Below are 7,110 nucleotides of genomic sequence, written 5' to 3' on the forward strand. Positions count from 1 at the left end.
TTTTGGATTTTGGTTGGTATGCAGGCTTTTATGGGTATCATCCAATCACCTTTTTAACATTGTCATGTTATATTGCAGGTCATTTGTTATGTTTCTATTTTACAATAGAATTTTAATGATGATAAAATTATAAATTACAATCAGTAATAATATAACAAATATGAAATAGTAATAAAATAGTAGTATCAATAAAATAAAATTTAAAAATAAATAAAATTGAAAAAATTACAAGGGATAGATAATATTGTAAAAAGTAAGTAAATAAATAAATAATATAAAATTAAATAGTATAAGTTAACTTAATTGAACTAAAAATCAAGAGTTACATAATAAAAAGACACAGTTCTTTCAAAATAAGATATAAAAGACAGTTCACTTCAAAAAGAAGAAAGGAAGAGGAGTACAAGATAGATTAATGAAGGAGGAGTAAAAGACAGATTAATGGATGAAAGTAATGTGAAGAAAATAAAGAAGTGACTTTCTCAAAAGGTATCAATGATATTGAACGGATGTGACTTTTCAAAAGATCATTATTATAAAAGAAAACTAAATGGTCATATATATCATCCAATATCGTTTTAACATTGTCATGTTATATTGTTGTCCATCAACTTGTAGAAATCTCTCTCTCTCTCTCTCTCTCTCTCTCTCTCTCTCTCTCTCTCTATATATATATATATATAGTTGTCCCCCCAAAATAGTCTGTAGATTGTTGTTTGCTATTCAAAACACGTTCCTTGCTTTCTCACAAAAATGTAATGTTCCATTGTTAATGGGGGGTGACCTATGAACAATGGAGGAATTTGTGCGAGCCACACAGTTGCTAGGAATGGCTTCCAACAATCTGTACGATAGGCAAATAGCTCGTACGGTGTAGGCCAAATAGTTCACATGGTGGGGTGGGAGGCAACAGTACGATGCATCTTCTAACAAGTACATGGTGTGAAGCTGAAGTGTACTGTGGGTATTGTGGGAAGAGGAAGGAAGATGGCGTGCAGTGAGTAAGGAGATGAAGGATGTGAGAGAATTGTGCGTATGGATGGAGGGTTTAGGTCATATGTGCGATGGGAGAGTAGGACAACATATGGAGGATTTTGGGGAATGTCAAATAGGTCGTACAATGTAATGTGCTTTAGTGATGCCAAATCCAAACATGAATTGAGATAGTAATACCAAATGCACAAAAGATGCCAAAATAGGTACTTGCATCTAATCCTATTGTAGACACCCAAAAATTGAAAAAGACATGAATTATGCAATTTTGATCAATCAACACAAATTAAAAAGGAAATTAGAGGAAAACAACAAACTTTCAAATTAAGGATTACATCAGGTCATTAATCAATTAAATCATCTATCAAATTAATAAGACCTAAATCAACTTCAAAAGAGGAGAAAAGCAATTCAAAATCATAAAATGAAATTCAAAAGGGAGAGGGAAAAGACAAATTTTTGAAAATAACTGAAACTTTTATTAAATCAATAAATCCATTTGTCCTCACAAAATGAAAATTCTCCTTTTATATAAAGAATTGAAAGAAATCCACATTTATCCTCAAAATCAAGACTTTTGGACTCCTCTTGTCTCTTATGAGACATTTTAGTTGAAAAGAAATCCACATTTATCCTCAAAATCAAAACTTTTGGGTTCCTCCTCTTGTCTCTTATGAGACATTTTCAATTTCACCTCTATCCACCAAGTAAAGGTAAAACTCAGATTCTTACCCCAAACCCTTCTAAAATCTTATAAATAGAGGAAGAATTCAAGAGCAAAAGGACCCAAGTTTTAGGCATCTGCATTATAGGCATATTCAGAGTTGTCATATTGAGCATATTAGCATTGTTATTCTAGCAAGTTTATGTCATTTTGATAGCATTTTGGCTTTGTTTTCATGTTATTTAATATCATCTTAACACATGTTTAGCTCATTGCATGTCCATTTTGATAGTATTTTAAGAGTTGTTACTCACATGTGATCTACATTTTCATCTTAGATCCTACATACATACTGGTAGATCTGCATTTTAAGCATAGTTCTCATTCTAGAACTCTCATTGAGGTGCTGGTCTAAGAGCATTCTTAACAATTGTAGTTAGGGATACATGGGACATTTGTAGAGTTTGCATTTTGACAATGATTTCTTGCGTTTAGTCTAGTTCGTTGTCATTTTATCTACACTCTGCATTAAGGTTTCATGAATACATGAATATACCGTGTACAAAATGGTGCCTATCGTGGGGCTTCGTATTAAAGCCTTTGTTCTTGAAGTTTTCTTGCTAATCTATTTTTTTTTTTAAGATCTGTTATTCTTTTTCTTTTAGATCTACTACTTTTTTCTCTGGTTTTTGGTGCAAATCTGACCTTCTGCAGGCTTTATAGAGTGTGAGAATCTCCGTAATGAGACCAAAAAACTTTCAAAGATGTTTTTCCAAGCTCACGAAGATTAGATTCGCCACTCCCTTGACGCAGTGGCGCTTTTGCACACTATTTTAATGCTTCCGTCCAATCTTTAAAAAAAATTGAATCTTTCTACAACGCATTTGCTTATTTTTATAGCACATTTAATCATTCTTATAGTGCATTTGATCATTCTTATTGTGCATTTTCTTATTGCTATAGTGCATTTGCTCATTCTTATAGCGCATTTAAAGATTACTATAGCATGTCTACAACTTTCTGTGATGCATATGCTGTTTTCTATTATACATCTAATCTGAGCTATTAACCTTCACATCTAATGTTCAGATCTGATTTTTGATTGTTTACAGACCTCATCTAAGCTGACAAGAATTCTCAGGTTGCTAGAAATGCGCAACAGGAATGAAGACCCTAAAAAATGCGCCTAGCCTTTGCTAGCTCCGAAACAGGTAAGTAGATTTGAACCCTCGTGAATTAAATTACGACATTTTTTCAATCCATAACTTATTCTAAGTAGTACATTTGACCTCACTGATCTAATCAGAAGTAGGCCTATGCTCTCAACTCACGAGAGTTGATTAGAATGCCAAACCTTCTGCAAGGGTTAGTAAGAGTCAAACAAGGAAATAACAAACACATAGTTTAACTAGGAGCCCCTTTGTCTACTGTAGTCAAGGGCTTGGAATTGAACAAAACTTGTTTGTTGTGTTTGGGAGGTCAGAATAGTAGGGATATGCTCTCACTCTCCTACAGAGATCAAATTCCCAGACCTATTTATGATTTCTATTTTCTTGCTTTCTACTAGGTAGGATTACTCAGCCATAGAAAGGCTACCTCCTAAGTTGCCTTAGTAGGGCTGGTGAGAGGGAACGCCTCCCAATCTTGCATTTCCAATCGAATGCAAGCCACCTATGTTTGAAACATAGCCTTCCTCTAGTAGTCTCTTAAGGGATTGCATCAAACCTCTTTAGCATTGGTGGGAACCTCTCTGTTATAGGAGAGGTAAATCTGACCATTGATGGTTAAAAACTAAAACCCGCTAGTCACCAACTCTAAATAACCTTGTTAGGAAACCCTTTTTTTTCCATTTTCTAGGTGCATCTAGTTTTATATTTTTTGTGGCTTCTACTATTATGATTGGATGTGTTTTAAAAAATTAATAAAAAACTCTAGTTCAAATCACAGTCCTTCTAAAAGACGTGACTATAAACTGATAATGAGAAACCAAGTTCAAAACTAGAACATCATTGAAAGACTCTAAAACAACACATCGACCACTCCAAACAATGCATCTGGATAATCTTGTGATGCATTTGAACTATGTTATAACAGATATAACTGCAAAACAATGCATCTGAAGCTTTAAATAGCGTATTTGCCGTGCCAAAAAATGCATATGACAGATAACATGATGCATTTGAACATTTAAGTAGCGCATATGATTAGTGAAATAGCGTATATGATCAATAAAATAGCACATTTGATCAATCCTATGATGCATATGAGAAAAAATCCAAAATAGAGGCTACCTGCGTACACGACACTTGCAAATGAACAACAGATTTAGATACCATTTTTCCCATTGATAATTTCTAGATTGAGAGATCCTGAAATTGACCAAAACCATTTTTGAAACAAGCAAATCTACAAACATTATTATTAATCCAATAGTTCTCATTACTTCATTTCACATATCAAGCCAAAAATGTTTGGAGAAACACATTCATTCCCTACTTGACTTCGCGAGAGTGAACTTATCCTATCAATATTTCCAAACACCTTGTCCAACCTAGCTTGTTACTCCTAACGAATCATGGTCAACATAAATCCTCATATTGTGAAAATGCATAAGAGTTAGAGGAATCCTATTCACTTCTCATGCCATTGCGCAAAACTAGTGTAACCGCAAAGCCAAAATGATCACCTATACGGGTGAGTACCAGAATAGCTAGCAGAACCATCAAATGCATGAAACCTCTAGATCTCATTGAACCTGTTACCTCGATAGATTGTTCACCAAACACAGTTACTCATGAGTCGCCCCTGTTCAACCAAATTTTAGAACCCTTTGCCAAAATGGGTTCATCTAACATATGGGCTAAAAAGAGCATTGAAACTAAAATTGAAGACTTTTAGCAAAATCCTGAACTTGTTGATATCATGGACAAGATACTTGAGAAATACAAAGAATGCTACATAGTAGCATTAACACAACAAGGTGCGAATTTTCCGCCCAACTTTGATGTGACCAATCTAAAACGAGATGAAGTCACCCTTAGATATTGTCACACAAAATTTACAAGACTTATAATTGGAAATGGAAAGGATGAAGCGAGGGAAAATACAACCTGTAGAATTTGGCCTCGGAAAGGTATGCCCTCTTCCATTTGATAAAAAATTACCTTTACACCTGTCCCTCAAAATGTGTAGATACCAAAATATGATAAATATAAATATTTTGGTACATTAGATCCACAAGATCACCTTAGACAATTCTGTGCACTAAGTATGGAGTTTCTCCATGACACGACTTACTTAATGTGTCTGTTTCCCAGGAGCCTCGGGGGGCAAGCCATGGAGTGGTTCTCCAAGCTACCTCCAACATTAAAACCTTTGATCAATTGGCTTCCATTTTTATCGCCCAATATTCCTATAACATAGAAAGGGAAGTTACAATGATCAATTTGTGTAACACAAAACAACTTCCTAGAGAATCATTCAAGGTCTTCCTACAACGACGGAGACACACATTTTCCAAGTATCATAGAGACATACTAGACAAAGAGAAGACAAACATGTTCATCAATAGTCTCTCAAAACCCATGAATTACTGGCTGCAACTCCAAGGGCCTAAAGATTTGAAGACTACCTTAGAAAACACCGCTAAGGTAGAAGAAACCTTGATAAACAATGACATTATTAAATTATCTAAAGATGGTAAGGGTTTCTTCAGAAATTCCACACAAAATCACAATTCCTCTGATTGATCCACTAACAAACAAAAATTGTGGTGGAGAAACAATAACAAAAACACTGCCAATGATGGGGTGGTTGAAGCCAACCATGTCAAACCTCAAAATCAACCCCCTCTAAATCAATCGGGTCCTATCGTCAATAACACCAATCCAAACAAACCTCGACAAGATAATGCCCGTCCATTTTATTGACGTAATACGACAACTCTCTCTACATCTAATCAACAAGTTGCTTATAATCAAGTTCCTCCCCCACGAAGATATCAGTCTTCTGATATACCCAAGGAGTATACACCTATCGAGGTGTCTTATGAGAGTGCTTTACAAACCCTCTTGGCTGATGAACTCATTATGTTACCCAAGGTCAAACCTTGTGAACCCCAAGTCAAACCGACATAACATGGATCTCATCATCAATGCTTAACAACAAGGCTACAAACAATGAGTAAGGTTATTCAAGAACAAGTCACCACCCAACATATTAGTTCACGGTTAACACTCTACTATTGTGGACTCGGTCTCATCACAACACTGCCACCTTGCCTCGCACTCCATTCTCGCCTATCATCTATTCCGCCTATTGCATTATGTGGCTCTTTGAATCTCAAACAATTCTAGTCACTATTCCCTTTTATCAAATTTCATTTCTCATTACACCACATCATCTATCACATTATGTGGCTTTTAAATCTTAGACAATTTCATTTCATCACATTTTATTTCCTCCCCTCTTCTTTTGTTTATCACAATTCGTTACATTCAATTTCATTTCATTGCATCCCACAGTGCATTTCATTTCATTATATTTCATTTCCCCTACTTCGTTCCATTTTTGTCACATTTCCATTCATTTACAAATTTAATATTTCATTTCCGTCACATTTCATTACCTCCCATTTCATTTCCTTGCATATCACATTATGTTTCATTTTATTATATTTTCCCTCTTTCGCCACATTCGTGAATTGCATTTCATTTTCTTCATCACATTACCTTTAATTCATGCATTTAATCTCTTCATTTCATGGCTTTTGAATTTCAAAGGTTGACGTCCCATCCCATGTCTTTCGAATCTCAAACAATTTCATTTCCTTCCATTTTTCACTTTCATTCACCTTCCATTTGTTACATTTCATTTTACCGTGTTTTATTAAATTACATTCTCATTACCTATCATCATATTACATTTTCTCACATTTTCATTAATTATTTCATACCATTACTTCCCATTTTCACATTTATTTCATTTCATTCTCATTTTATCACATTCCATTCCATGATACTTTGTCACACTTCCATTCATTTACATTTTTTTAAAATTTATACATTCATTTCATTTCACTACATCACATCACATCTCATTTTATTTTCATTTATCGCACTTCATTTATCACATTTCATTTATTACATTCCATTACATCAAATCTCATTTCATTACATCACATTCTCAATTTCATTTTCATTACATTTCATTTGTTTCACTACATTTCCTTACATTTCATATCATCCCATTATGTTGCATTACATCTCATTTCATTGCATTACATTCTATCACATTTTCATTACATTATCATTTCATGTCATTACATTTTATCACATTTTCATATCATTCCTTTCGCTCCATTTTTATTTAAATTCATTTTATTACATTCCATTCATCACAATTCGTCTCATTACATCAAATTTCATCTTACCATATTTACATTTCATTCACGC

Source organism: Cupressus sempervirens, chromosome 9 (genome assembly GCF_028749045.1).
Source record: "Cupressus sempervirens isolate cs-2001-9-10 chromosome 9, ASM2874904v1, whole genome shotgun sequence".
NCBI lineage: Eukaryota > Viridiplantae > Streptophyta > Pinopsida > Cupressales > Cupressaceae > Cupressus > Cupressus sempervirens.